The 15,650-nt window shown below is 37.8% G+C and overlaps 1 non-coding gene across 1 annotated transcript; it reads right to left on the bottom strand.

Annotated features, from left to right (window-relative positions):
* Positions 1 to 6,954: 6,954 nt before the first annotated feature.
* Positions 6,955 to 7,060, bottom strand: LOC131149952 (small nucleolar RNA R71). Its single transcript, XR_009135342.1, has one exon. It is a non-coding gene; the product is annotated as a small nucleolar RNA R71 (small nucleolar RNA).
* Between the last annotated feature and the right edge of the window lie 8,590 nt (positions 7,061 to 15,650).

Raw genomic sequence — 15,650 nt, 5'->3', positions numbered from 1 at the left:
TGGTTATTTTAGAAATCACAGTAAAAACAGTATATTACATATATCAGTTACCTATATAGTATCAGACCCTGATGGATCAGACAGCAGAGCACGGTACCGTAGCTACAGATATTCAGTTTAGAGTGCAACCACTTTACTCAGATAGCAAGTGGTATGAGGTCGATCGTGCCCATGTCGGGACAAGGTCTCCATCAGATATGGATTGAGGGGGCTGATCAGACTGTCAGAGTTCAGTTGACTTACCTTGGTCGGTCATCCAAGATAGGTCCCGCCTTCGAGCCGCACAACCCTGTCAAAAGGGGTTAAATCATGACATACAGCCATCCAAGGAAATTTCTCAAATATTATGAGTACTATCAGACTTTCAGAAATAGTAGTATTAATATGAAAAGTAATTTCATATAGATTGGCATGTTCAGCTGTGTAGTTAATGGTTTTATTATACGTTATGTAATATCAGCATTTTCAAATTCACTTATTCATACTATTCTTAAATTAGATTATTTTTACCAAACTATAGCTCAATAGCCACACCCTAGTAATAGCATGTTTCTTCTTACTGAGCGTTGGCTCATCCTAGTGTTGAATTGTTTTTCAAGTGAAGTAGCTAGGCGAGCGGAGTAGGCTCGCAGGTAGAGGGGCTCTTGTACTGCCCTTTTGAGAGTGAGTATTATTTTTGAGTGGCATGTTTTGTAAACCCTTGGTGTCTGTAAGGGTAGTTTTCGAGAGAATAGCAATGTTTGTATATTGTGGGATGATTTGACACTCTGGTATTGTATTATGTGTGATTTTATTCTATATGATTAGCCTTCCGCTATTTTTTTAAAACTAGGGAAAAATATTTTATTTTATTAGCAGGTCGTTTCATTGTGACTCACTAGGAATCTCTCATAATTTTTCGGCACCTAGGACACCTCAACAAAATGGGGTAGTTGAGGAAAAGAATAGATCTTTACAAGAAATGGCTAGAACTATTCTTAATGAACATAAATTACCTAAGTATTTTTGGGCTGAGGCAGTGAAGACCACCTGCTATGTATTGAATAGAGTTATGATTAAACCCACTTTGAATAAAACTCCTAATGAATTATGGAATGGCCATAGACCAAACATTTCCTATATCCATGTCTTTGGCTACAAATGTTTTATTCTTAGAGATAATGAACACCTAGGAAAATTTGACGCCAAATCAGATGAAGGTATTTTTCTAGGTTATGCTTTAGATAGTAAAGCCTAGAGGGTATATAACAAAAGAACATTGACTGTAGTTGAATCCATCCATGTAGTGTTTGATGAGTCCAATCCCTTCTCCAAAAAGATTGATGAGGATGAAATTGAGATAAGTAAGGGATTATAAAAACTATATATTGAAAATAACTCAGATAAGAACATTGAAATTAACGAAACATCTTCAGAGGATATTCAAGCAGAAAAAAAGGTTAATGAACTACCTAGAGAATGGAAGTAAGTAACGAATCATCCCATAGATAAAATTATAGGTGAACCATCACGAGGAGTATCTACACAATCATCACTTAGAAATATGGTTAGTCACTTTGCATTCGTATCACAAGAAGAACCTAAGAATGTGAGTGAAGCAATTGAGGATGAATCATGGGTGATATCTACACAAGAAGAATTAAATCAATTTAAGAGAAATAGTTCTGGACATTAGTTCCTAGACTTGATGATCATACAGTTATTGGACCAAAATGGATATATAAGAATAAGAAAGATGAAAATGGGATAGTACTTAGAAGCAAAGCTAGACTAGTAGCTCAAGGATACAACCAGGAGAAAGGCATAGATTTTTAGGAAACATATGCTCATGTAGCTAGAATGAAAGCCATTAGGATGTTATTGGCATTTGTTGCTTTTAAAAATTTTAAATTATATCAAATGGATATGAAAAGCGCATTTCTAAATAGCTATATTAATTAGGAAGTTTTTGTTGAACAACCCCCAGGGTTTGAAAACCACAAATTTCCAAACCATGTTTATAAATTGACTAAAGTCTTGTATGGATTGAAGCAAGCTCCTAGAGCTTGGTATAAAAGGTTTAATGGTTTTCTTCTAGATAATGGGTTTACTAGAGGGAAGATTGACATAACACTCTTCATAAAGGCTAAAAATGAATTTTTTTCTCCTAGTACAAATATATGTAGATGATATCATTTTTGGGGCAACCAACGAAGAGTTGTGTAATGAGTTTGCCAGCTGCATGCAAAGTGAATTTGAAATATGATGGGTGACCTCAACTTCTTTCTAGGATTCCAGATCAAACAGGAAAAACATGGAATTTTCATAAACCAATCAAAATACATCAGAGACCTACTCAAAAAGATTAACATGAAAGATGGTAAAATTTTAGAAACACCGATGGGTTCTTCCACAAAATTAGATAAGGATAAACAAGGTATACCGGTGGATGTTAAACTCCACCATGGAATGATAGGCAACCAATTATATTTGACTACGAGTAGGCCTGATATTATGTTTAGTGTATGTTTGTGCACAAGATTTCAGGCTGCACCTAAAGAATCGCATCTATAAGCTATTAAAAGGATACTTAGATACCTTATTGGAACTACTAAACTTGGATTGCGGTATCCTAAGTACACTTCACTTGAAATTCTCAGTTATTCTGATGCTGACATTGCCGGTAGCAAAGTAGATAGAAAATGCACTAGTGGCACTTCACTTTTTAAGACAGTCCTTAGTTTCTTGGTTTTCCAAGAAACATAATTTAATAGCGTTGTCCACAGCCGAGGCTAAATACATAGCGACTAGAATTTTTTGTGCTCAAACTCTATACGACTAATGGACTATGGATTGCACCATGAATCGGTTCCTATAAAGTGTAACAACATGAGTGCAATCAATATCTCAAAGAATCCTATATCACATTCACAAACTAAGCACATAGAAATTAGATATCATTTTCTTCGTGACCATGTGAAAAAGGGGGATGTGGAACTTGAGTTTATGTGCACAGAAAAACAATGGGTAGACATATTCATGAAACCACTTACGGAGGATAGGTTTATCCAAATTAGATGTGAATTAGGCCTGATGCATAGTCGAGAAGTTGCCTAGAGATATATTAGAATACATAACTGAGGGGGAGCAACTTAAATTAAAATTAAGTAATGACTATTGCATGTTAAATACTTTATGGATATATGATACATGTTGATGCACACAAGAATTTTTGAACTTTAATGAACTAAATTGTTTACCTATATCAATGTTGATTGAAATGCTGTGTGTGTGCAATATGAAATTTTATTTAACAAAATAGCTATACCTTTAGAAAAGGGGGAGAAATAAATTGTTTAACATAGAGGGAGAGATATTTTTTTTAAAGGGAAGAAATATGTAACTGTGTACATTTTTGTATACCTGTTTGTTGACTTCAAAAAGGGGAGAAATATCTCGCAGTAAAATTTTGAAACAAAGGGGGAGAAATATTTCACCGTAATATTTGGACAAAGGGAGAAATAGAAATTAATTCAGGACAAAGGGAGAATAAATGTTTCAAATTACAATCTTGAAAAGTTTATTGTGTTGATTCTACAAATTGTTTGGATTAATTTGCTACATTGTTTATCATGCATATTCTTAGGGGGAGCCTGTTTAAGCTAAACCCAAAATTTTTGCTCGTGTACTTGTCATCATCAAAAAGGGGGAGATTGATGTCTCTATGAGTCCAATCCTGTTTTAATAATGACAAATCACATAGTTACTTGTGCATTGAGATTATAAACAACATCATTACTTAGCATGCATGGAAGGTAAGGAAGTCATGGAAGCCATGAGGAACTTAAAGTGTATACAACCTGACACACTCTATGGAATTAGAAGAGCGAAAGTATAAAGAAGCTTCGAGTTTTCAATTATAATGGGTATTTAGTACTGTTTGTATTTAAATATCTTATATGATGTAGTTAGAAACTCAAAAAGACCTAGACTAACCTTAGGACACAAGCATTTCATTAAAAATCTATCTATATTACTTCTAAGTTGTATGGACATTGTAGAGGCACAATAACTCTAAAAAATATAGGCCTCGTCGACAAACATCCTGGCCTCGTCGACGAATTCTTAAGGCCACTTGGCGATGAATGATCTACTCTTGTCGACTAGAAAATACCTACAGCTCAAAAATCTCAGACAGGCTATTCGGCGACAAACACACTTTCTTATCAACAAACGAGTGTTGAACACTCGTGAATGAACGTGTGCACTCATCGACGAGTACGTCACGCTGAACGACGCTCCAGTGTGAACACGGATGGAAATATTTTATTTTAAATGATCCAATGACCAGAAATCTTTCAAATGGCAAGAACACTAATAAACATAACCTCTAAAGCCTAGGGCATCACTTTTTGCATACTTCTTGAGAACTTTGAACGTATTACAAACTTCTTTCGTGCACTCCAAAGCATACACATCAAGTTTGGGCATTTCATGCATTAAGTTTCAAGATCAAAGGGCATTCACTCATATCTTTTGCAAACAACGTGGGTATTGAGGTTTGGTAAACAAAGTATCGTTTTTGATATATTGATCGTTATTCGCAAACTTTTGTACTCTTACAATCCTATTGTTAAATATTTCTTGAGAGAAAGAACTTGAGTTCTTCATCTATATTTTTAGGTGAAGAAATTTTTAAAGGGTTTATCAAAGCTGAAATATTTGAAAGTATTCACTTTTATTAAAAGTTTTCATCTAAGCACAATTATTGCAAAACATATTTGATTAGATCTTTGAAGCAAACTTGTCCTTCAAATATTTTTTATAAAGATCAAATAGTGGATTAGATCTTTCAAGAAAAACTGATTGATTTAGATCTTTGGAGCTAAACTATGTTACATATATTTTTACAAAGATCATTTAGTTGAATTTAATCTTTGAAGCAAAATAGTCATATCTATATTTATACAAAGATTATTAAAATAATTTCATTGATAACATCACATACACTCATTAAGCTTCATGTTATATCATTTGAGTATGTATTAGGATTTCAATTGTACTTATTAGCTTGTTAAGGAGCGTTTGAGTTTTGCAGAAAATTGTAACTATATTGTTGTATTGATAGTTCGGGTTGTGAACTGGAGTGAGGAGGAAGTTACGCCTCTTGTAAGCAGCAGATTGTAACGGGAAGCTCCATCCCAGTTAAAGGAGCGGAATTAGTGGAATCCTTAAGTTGGTTGCTCAAGGCAAGGATGTAGGCTAGGTTGGCTGAACCTCATTAAAACTTTGTTTCCATCCCTCTTTCCCTTAACTCTTTTAATTTATGTTTGCACTTAATTCTGTGATTGTTGTCTATGTGTTAACTAGTTAGTACATCAGTATAGTAATTGGGTAAAATTGATTGATTAATAAATTCACACATTAAAATTGATAAGTTGAGAAATACTAAACAACTTGTCATCTAAGTTGTACGTGTATGGTTGTAAGTAGTTCAAAATTAGAACTTGAGTGACACAAATTTTAAAATACCCAATTCACCCATTCCTTTTGGGATTACATTTAAATTAACAAACTGCAATTGAAGAGTGACACAAATTTTAAAATACCCGATTCACCCCTTCCTTTGGAATTACATTTAAATTAACAAGCTACAATTGAAGCCAAATTTTACCTGCTTTCTTTACTGCTTTTATTTAGATACCTGCAATTTCAATACCTGCACTTTAATTTCGATGTAAGTTTACATCTTTAATTGTGATGATACCCTAGGGTAGAGGATAGCCTAGTTAGGGATTCAGTCACCTATATGGATTAGGCTACGGTTCATTTATGGGGTGATCTTGTGATCGTTGTGATAGAGTATACCCTAGTTCCCGATTGTGCTTCGGACGATTGGGGCACTTTGCTTCTCTATGCCATCGAATTGTTCACTTAGCTATTAGCCTAAGACGGATAGTTGACCGGACATAGCTAGCGCACACGACAGTCTAGGTGTGATTCATAATCTAAGATCTGCTTTGTAAGAGTAGTGTTAAAGTAAAATTTACATGCTTTGAGTAGTTGTAAGAAAAACCATTCAAAATCTCTCATTTTCACCTTTTTACAAAAAGTTGTAGTAAATTAGGCCAGAAGTGGTTAATAACTGCATACCAATCCCTGAGGATCGACACCCGACTTACTCACTATTCTACTGAACTTGGGAGTAGTTAGGTTTATAAATTTCATCTTTGGTAGTTAAGGACCCAAGCCTTGGTGAGCCTACTGAATTTTTGCGTCATTGTCGGGGACTGTGTTACGGTTGTAAGTCAATTTCTAGTTTAGCGTACTATACTTTGTTTTTAATTGTTTTATTTTATTTTATTTTATTTTTGTTTGATACTCTGAAGTATTGATTCTGTGTTGTAAACGTATATGTTGGGTTTGCGCTCTCTAGATATTGAGTTTGTGCCTATAGGCCCCGAGATTGAGAGATTTTGTAGGTCCATTAGGAAATCTACCTCTAGTCCCAAGTTTACCAAGTCGTCTGAACTTAAAATCATGATTGAACATAATTCAGTTCCTACCTTTCAAATCTTGGAACCCCAAGCTCCCCGCTATCCTATGGTGGAGGAGCAACCTCTTCAGCCCCTTAGAGACTACTTTATACCCAACACATACACTTCGACGTCTTGCATCCGGTTCGCAGAGGTTGAGGTGGTGCAATTTAAGATTAAGACTTCCATCATCTTGATGCTTACCAATTTCTTTGGGAATTCAAATCCTTACAAATATCTTGATAAATTTCTTCAAATTTGTTCCACTATTCGAATGGCTAATTTTGGTGATGATGCCCTCCGACTAGGACTTTTCCCATTCTCCCTGAAGGACAAGGCCAAATATTGGTTGAATTCCTTAGATTCGAACTCGGTGTCCACTGGACCACCATGTAACATGAGTTCTTAACAAAGTACTTCCCCATTGGGAAGACTAACCAGCTGAGGAAGGCTATCACTAGTTTCTCACAATTAGATGGGGAACTATTTTTTGAGACATGGGAGCGCTTTAGGGACCTTTTGCGCAAATGTCCACACCACCAAGTCCCTAGGTGGCAATTCGTTCAGACATTTTATGAAAGATTAGCTGAGCAAGAAAAGCCAAGGTAGATGCATCCTGTGAAGGTACTTTCCTCACCAAACACGAGAATGAGGTCTGGGCTCTCTTTGAGAACCTCTCCAAGAATAATCAGCAGCATGTTGTTTCTACTCGTAGATTGTCCTAACCTCCATCTGCCAATCCTAAGGGAGTCTATGAGTTAGCCGCGGGCCATGGCCTTGCGCCCACATTGCACACCATAGTTAAAAATTTAGATCAATTCTTGTCTTTAGGACAGCAACCACAGTCTGTGGCGAGTGCAGAGGTGTAATGACTCGAATAATAATAATAATAATGTAATTTGAATAGACAGGAGGGGAAATGGTAACGGTAATAGAAGAAGGCAGTCGACGACATTGCACTTTGGGAGAAATGACTAAGGAATTTATCAAGTCCCAGTCAACGAACACAGAGAATTCGTTGACGAGGTTACAAGAGGGCCTCGTCGATGAACACAAGTTTCGTCGATGAGAAGATACTGAGAGAGGATTTTGGGGAAGTCTAAAATTCATTGACGAAGGTGCAAAATCGTCGATGAACATTCTACAAGACTCGTCGACGAGGCAATGTGTCTCACCAACGAATCCGACTCTATAAATATCAAAAACCTGGATTTAAACACACAATTTAAGAAAAATCTCTCTCTCTCTCTCTGTCTCTCTCTCTCCCTTCAGTTTCCCTCCCTTCTTTCTTCGATATCAGCTCCGTCATTCACCGAATCGATGATCTGAGGCCACCACAACACTCCTAGGGAAGTTCTCTCCAAATCTGCTGGAGCGGATCGTAGGTGGAGGCAAGTTGAAATTCATCTCTAGGTTGAGGTAAGACTTTTTATGCCAAATTTGGTCTTACTGTAGTTATAGGAAATGATATTCACGTGAAAATATCGAAGTTTAGTTCTGCGAGTTATTGTTTTCAGGGAGTTGAACGGGGAACCCTACGAGTGCAGGACCAAAAATTTTAGGGGGTTTCTTTCAGTGTCAGGTAAGGGAATAAACTAAAACAGTTATTTTTTCATGCAAATTATTATTATTTATTAGTAAATTAATTTTCAAGAAAGCATGTATTACATCTGTATATTACGAAGGAAATGCACATTTGGGAAAAATACTGCTATTATGTTGAAATGTATATATAAGTATGAGATGCCAGAAATTATGATTTTAGAATATAATGTATGGTTTTATACAGAAAATGTGTGGCATGAATATTACTTTACGTGAGAAGTATTATGATATGACTATGTTATAAATGAAGCATGTTTTCAGGAATATGAAATATTACAGTACAAAATGATGTTGAAAATACATAATAATTGATTTATTGTTCAGAATGATATGTATGAGATATTCGGAGCAAGGCCGTGATTGATAGCTGGCGCGAGGCCGTATTTTACGTATGATTTCGGCACAAGGCCGTGTTTATAAAATGTTCGGCACCAAGCTGTATTTATGAAATGTTCGGAGCGAGGCCATATTTATGAAATGTTTGGCACGAGGCCGTATTTATGAAATTATAGAAATGCTATCAATCTATTTATGTTAAATGCTATATTATCATGTATTATATGTTATCAGAACCCATATGTTAGTTTAGTTCAGTTCAGGAGCACGATACCGTAGCTTTTAGTTCAGATATCTATGATCAGATTGGTGCTAACCACCCCACGAGGGGGTGGAAGATGGATAGTTGATGTGGCTTTCAGTGTAGAGTATAGACATCCACCTGACAATCTGGACCAGGGTGTGGCGGGCTCATTGTACTTACATACATTTTTGATTTGGCAATGGTTAACCAGCCATTATCGGGTCCCGCCTTCGAGCTGCACAACCCGTCATGGGGGGTAATACATGACATCAGCTAGCTATTCATCCTGGGTATATTTTCAGTATTATTAGCTATACCAAACAGTTATGATTAGTATGATTTATTAGAAATATGAAAGTATACGTTTTTGCAGTTATTGAATGATGAATGTTTTATGGTATGATGATTGTACTATATATTTATATTATCATTAAGTATTCATATTGTCACATGGCTATATTTAGTTTATTTTTCCTTACTGAGAAGTGTCTCACCCCCGAACATTAAATGATTTTCAAGAAACTTAGAAAGACCGGCGCAACGTGGCCGCCATTGAGTTTATCGAGTTACCCCGTTAGGAGGGTAAGTCTTATACTAGGGTCAGGAGATTTTTGTTGTGGGATCCTAGATGTATTTTTGATACTTTGAGGTTGTATATGAACACAGTATTTTGGGTTTATAGTAGACTATAGTATTATGAATTATTGGTTGATGGTTGTTATTTATATTTACTGCTGCTTAGGTTTCCGCTGTGAATGACAAGTGTCCCCGTTACCCACGGGTTAGAGTTGACTGTTTTATTTATTGTGTTTATATATATATATATATATATATATATATATATATTAAGATAAGCAAGTCATTATAGTTTGGTATCAGAGCCTAGGATACTAGGTTCTGTAGACTTTAGAGTGCAGTAGTAATAATACCAGAGTATAGGATAAGGGGATTTGAGGTCTGGCTTTGTAGTCTAGATGCAGGACTTCCGTGGTGGTTTGTGTGATTTTCCTGGGGTGACAATTTCAGGAAAGTCATGGTAAACTATCGTCGGGTTGGGTATCTAGGTTGCAGGTTTGAATGTTGAATTAAGATTAGGGGATGAATTAATTAGGAATAAATAATAAATTGGTTGGGGGATATATGTACAGTGAAGGGGTTTTGAGTTAAGTTATTTGTTTTTCAAGATGGACCCTGGTGACAGTAGTGCCCACGCTAGTGGGAATGAGGATGCTGGACCCTCAGGTGCTGTAGGCAGTGATTCAGATGCAGTTTTTCGCAGCGTGGCATGGCAAGTTATGGCCAAAATTGCCAGGAGTTCGAGGGAACAAGGTGGTCCATCGGTAGGCCTCGGTAGCTCGATAGAGAAATTTATAAAGATGAATCCTCCGGCTTTCTCAGGGGAAATAGATCCTGTAGTCGCTGAAAACTAGGTGCAGGAGATAAAGAAAATATTTGTGATACTGTAGTGTTCAGAGGAGCAGTGGGTGCTATTTTCTACCTGCAGACTGATTGGGGAGGCCGAGAGATGGTGGTCGGCGGTGAGATTATTAAAGCAGTAGAGGACGATACCTGTGGAGATGACATGAGAGTGGTTTAAGGAGACATTCTTCGACAAGTATTTTTGGCCTCATCCAAGGAAGTGAAGATTAAGGAGTTCTTGAATTTGAAGCAGGGACAGCAGACCATACAACAATACGCAGTGAGGTTCATCGAATTATCTCGCTTCGTCCCGTACATTATACCAGATGAACTAAAGAAGTTATGGCAGTTTGAGAGAGGCCTGAGGAGAGAAATATATAAGTAGGTATCGATACTGAAGTTGCATGATTTTTTTGAGGTGGTGGATAAAGCCACTATAGCAGAGATTGGGGAGCGGTTGGAGGCTAAGGAGCAGAGGCAGAAGAAGAGATCCACACCTTCCAGTCCCAGCAGGGAGTCAGACGTAGTTCATGGAAGAAAGGTGGCTATTACAGAGATCAAAGGTAGGAGACCGGGAATCGGGGTTTCCAGGGTGTGCAGCCATCTCAAGCTTGCCCGTCTTGCTGGAAGAGACACCTGGGGGAGTGTTGTGCTGGGCAAGGTGTTTGCTATAGGTGTGGGGAGCCAGGGCATATGATGAGGGTCTATCAGGCTCAAATTGGTGCTACTCCTACTCCTAGACCTACTAGAGGAGGCTACCAAGCACCATGTAGGGGCTAACAAAGGAATATGGCTCCAGCTAGGGTCTTTGCTTTGACACTAGGTGATGCTGAGGTGGCCGGCGACGTAGTGACAGGTACGATTAACATGTTTTCATTTAAATTTATTGTACTATTTGACTCAGGGCCTACGCATTCGTTTGCATCTGTGGAATGTGTTAAATTATGTGGGGCTGAAACACAGACATTAGATGTTGAATTATTAGTAGCTACGCCGATCAGGTCAGCAGTGAAATGTAGTAGGGTACTCCATGGTTGTCCAGTTAATGTCCAAGGGAGGATTTTATTTTTTGAATTGGTAGTGCTAAACATGCATGGGTTTGATATTATTTTTGGCATGGATTGGCGCCAGCAGAGTTGGCAGAACTAAAAGATCAATTGCAGGATTTGCTTGATAAGGGCTTCATACAACCTAGTGTATCTCCGTGGGGAGCTCTAGTGCTGTTCGGGAAAAAGAAGGATGGGTCTATGAGGATGTGCATAGATTACAAGGAGATTAATAAAGTAACCATTAAGAAAAAGTATCCTCTACCTCGTATCGATGATTTATTTGACCAACTCCAGGGTACACGGGTGTATTCCAAGATCGATCTCAGGTTAGGCTACCATCAAGTAAAGGTGAGAACAGAAGATGTATCAAAGACGGCTTTCAGGACCAGATATGGGCATTACGAGTTCCTGGTTATGCCATTTGGTCTGATGAATGCTCCTACAATATTTATGGATTTGATGAATAGGATTTTTTATCCATATTTAGATCAGTTTGTGGTTGTTTTATTGATGATGTACTGGTCTATTCAAGGAGTTATGAGGAGCACGAGATACATTTGAGGCAGGTGTTGCAGATGCTCAGGGAGAAGAAGTTGTATGCAAAGTTCTATAAATGAGACTTCTGACTAGAGAAAGTTGTGCTTCTAGGCCATGTTATCTGAGGAGACGTATTTTATGTGGATCCCAGTAAATTGATGCGGTAGTGAATTGGGCTAGACTGAGGAATGTCCAGGAGATTAAAAGTTTCTTGGGGTTAGCCGGTTATTACCGTCATTTTGTTGAGGGATTCTCAGATTTATGAGGGCCTCTGACAAGACTGACTAGGAAGAATGCCAGATTTGAATGGGATGATGGTTGTGAGCAGAGTTTTCAGGAATTAAATCATAGGCTAGTCACAGCACCAATACTAACCATCCTGTCTGGGGGTAAGGGTTATACTATCTACAATGATGCGTCCTTGAAGGGACTTGGCTGTGTATTGATGCAGCATGGCAGGGTGGTGGCATATGCATCTAGATAGTTGAAAGAATATGAGAAGAACTACCCTACCCATGATCTTGAATTGGCTGTAGTGGTACACGCCTTGAAAATTTAGAGGCATTACCTGTACAGCGAGCAGTGTGAGATTTTTTCGGACCACAAAAGTTTAAAGTATTTCTTCACTCAGAAGGAATTGAATATGAGACTGAGAAGGTGGTTAGAGTTGATTAAGGATTTGGACTGTACTATTAGTTATCACTCAGGGAAAGCAAACGTAGTAGCTGATGCACTGAGGAGGAAGTCTAGGGAATCAGTGTTTATGGTTATGGAAATAGTGCATCTGATCATGATGGATCTAGAGAGACTCGGCATTGAATTGATAGAGAATAGTGCTCCAGTATGTATCGCCAGTTTAGTGGTACAGCCTACTCTGTAGGAAAGAATTAAATCTGCTTAGAAAGAAGACCTAAAATTAGCAGAGGTGATAGATAGAGTGCAGACTAGTCAAGGTAAGGAATTATGCATTTCAGATGACGGAGCTTTATGGTTTCATTCTAGATTATATGTTCCTACTAATGCTAACATTAGGAAGACTATTCTAGAGGAGGCTTACAGATCTTTGCATACGGCTCATCCCAGTAGTACGAAAATGTACAAGGATCTATGAGAGTTTTATTGATGGAGTGGTATAAAGAGAGAAATTGCTGAGTATGTAGCCCAGTGCTTAATGTGCCAGTAGGTAAAAGCTGAGTACTAGAGGCTAGCAGGTCAGTTGCAGCCGTTATTTATCCCAGAGTGGAAATGGGATCATATATCCATGGACTTCGTGTCAGGGCTTACGTCGACATCGCATGGCCAGAATGCGATTTGGGTGATAGTATACCGGTTGACTAAGACTGCCCATTTTCTCCCTATCAAGATCAACTATTCCCTCAGCCATTTGGCAGAGATTTACATCCAAGAGATAGTTTGTTCTCATGGGGTTTCGGTATCCATAGTGTTAGATCGAGACCTGCGTTTCATGTCACGGTTCTGGAGAAGCTTGCAGGAAGCTTTAGGGTCTCAGCTATTGTTTAGCACGGCATTCCATTCCCATTCAGACGGGCAGACTGAGAGGATGATACAGATACTAGAAGATATGCTCTGAGCATGTGTTTTAGATTTTGGAGGGTGTTGGAATCAGTTCATGCCGCTAGTAGAGTTCGCGTATAATAACAGTTTTCAGGCTAGCATTGGAATGGCACCGTTTGAGGCACTGTACGGTAGGAGATGTCAATCTCCTTTGTATTGGGACGAGATGGGTGAGCGGTGATTTGTGGGGCTAGAGCTAGTACAGTAGGCATACGATAAAGTTTGGCTCATCAAGGATAGAATCAGTACAGCTCAAAGCCAACAGAAGAGTTATGTCAACAATCCCCGCAGGAATTTGGAGTTTGATGTGGGTGATCATGTATTTTTTAAGATAGCTCCGTTAAAAGGGGTTATAAGATTTGGTAGGAAAGGTAAACTTAGCCTTAGGTTTATCGATCCATTTGAGATTTTAGAGAAAGTGGGACTGGTTGCCTATAGGCTAGCTTTGCCATCTACACTATCTAGGATGCACGACGTATTCCACATATCTATGTTGAGGAAATACATCCCAGATCCTTCTCATATTATCAGCTATGGTGAGTTCGAGCTCAGTGATTCGCTAGTCTATGAGGAGGTACCAATACAGATTTTGGACAGAAAGGAACAGGAACTATGTAATAAGAAGATTCCTCTGGTAAAGGTTCTATGGAAGAATCATGCAGTAGAAGAGGTTCCTTGGGAGCTCGAGTAGCAGATCAGACAGAAATACCCACAATTGTTCTAAGAAGCTTAGATGTAACTAGAAAATGTAAGTAAATATGTAGTATTTCTTTTACAGGTACATGTAATGCTTTAGTTAGTAAGTGGTATTTTAGTTTTAGTGGAATTTTCTTTTGGTATATGTAATCTCCCACGACTTAAAATGTAACCACGGTATTCCTCCACCATAAGTGAGGGCAAGTAATAAAATAAGTAGACCATTTTGCCTTAAGGGATGATGAATGAATAGTAAATTTCGAGGACAAAATTTTATAAGGAGGGGAGAATGTAATAACCCGAATAATAATAATGTAATTTAAATAGAGATGAGGGGAAATGGAAACAGTAACAGAAGGAGGCAGTCGACTTCATCGATGAACGCTTCGCGTTTGTTGACGACATTGCACTTTGGGAGAAATGACTAAGGAATTTATCAGGTCCTCATCAACGAACACAGAGGATTCGTCGACGAGGTTACAAGAGGGCCTCTTCAATGAGAAGATACCGAGAAAGGATGTTGGGGAAGTCTGAAATTCATCGACGAAGATGCAGGTTCGTCAATGAACTTTCTACAGGACTCGTCGACGAGGTGACGTGTCTCGTCAACGAATTCGACCCTATAAATATCAAAAACTTGGATTTAAACGCAAAATTTAAGAAAAATCTCTCCCTCTCTCTCTCTCTCTCTCTCCCTTCGATTTCCCTCCCTTCTTTCTTTGATTTCAGCTCCTTCGTTCACCAAATCGACGATTTGAGGCCACCACGACGCTTCTGGGGAAGTTCTCTCCAAATCTGCCAAAGCGAATCGTTGGTGGAAGTAAGTTGAAATTCATCCCTGGGTTGAGGTAAAACTTTTTACGCCAAATTTAGTCTTACTGTAGTTATAGGAAATGATATTCACACAAAAATATCAAAGTTTAGTTTTGCAAGTTATTATTTTCAGGGAGTTGAATGGGGAACCCTACGAGTGCATGACCAAAAAATTTTAGGGGGTTTCTTTCAGTGTCAGGTAAGGGAATAAACTAAAGCAATTATTTTTTCATGAAAATTATTATTATTTATCAGTAAATTAATTTTCAAGAAAGCATGTATTAAATCTGTATATTACAAAGGAAATGCACGTTTGGGAAAAATACTGTTATTATGTTGAAATGTATATATACGTATGAGATGCCAGAAATTATGATTTTAGAATATAATGTATGGTTTTATACAGCAAATGTGTGGCATGAATATTACTTTACATGAGAAGTATTATGATATGACTATGTTATGAATGAAGCACGTTTTCAGGAATATGAAATATTACAGTACAAAATGATGTTGAAAATACATGATAATTGATTTATTATTCAGAATGATATGTATTAGATATTTGTTAGCTTTACCATGATCCCAAGAGGGGGGGTGAATTGGTATTTTTAAAATCTATCCCCTAGGTATTCCTCCTAACAACAGTATGTTCACAATCCTATGGTCAATCTAATGCGAGTAATATCAGAAATTAAATAAAGCAGTTTAATTAATTACACAAGCACCAGAAAGCAGTAAAGAGAAGGGTGACACACAGATATGTTAAACGGGTGAAGCAGCACCTAAACAAACCAGGTCAATTAGCATAGGGCTGACCTCAACCATTACACCAATCCTTACCGAACTAGATTACCGCCC

Source organism: Malania oleifera, chromosome 2 (genome assembly GCF_029873635.1).
Source record: "Malania oleifera isolate guangnan ecotype guangnan chromosome 2, ASM2987363v1, whole genome shotgun sequence".
In the NCBI taxonomy this organism is placed as follows: Eukaryota; Viridiplantae; Streptophyta; class Magnoliopsida; order Santalales; family Ximeniaceae; genus Malania; species Malania oleifera.
Note: the sequence above shows the minus strand (reverse complement) of the source record. Positions and strands in the feature narration are given on the sequence as shown.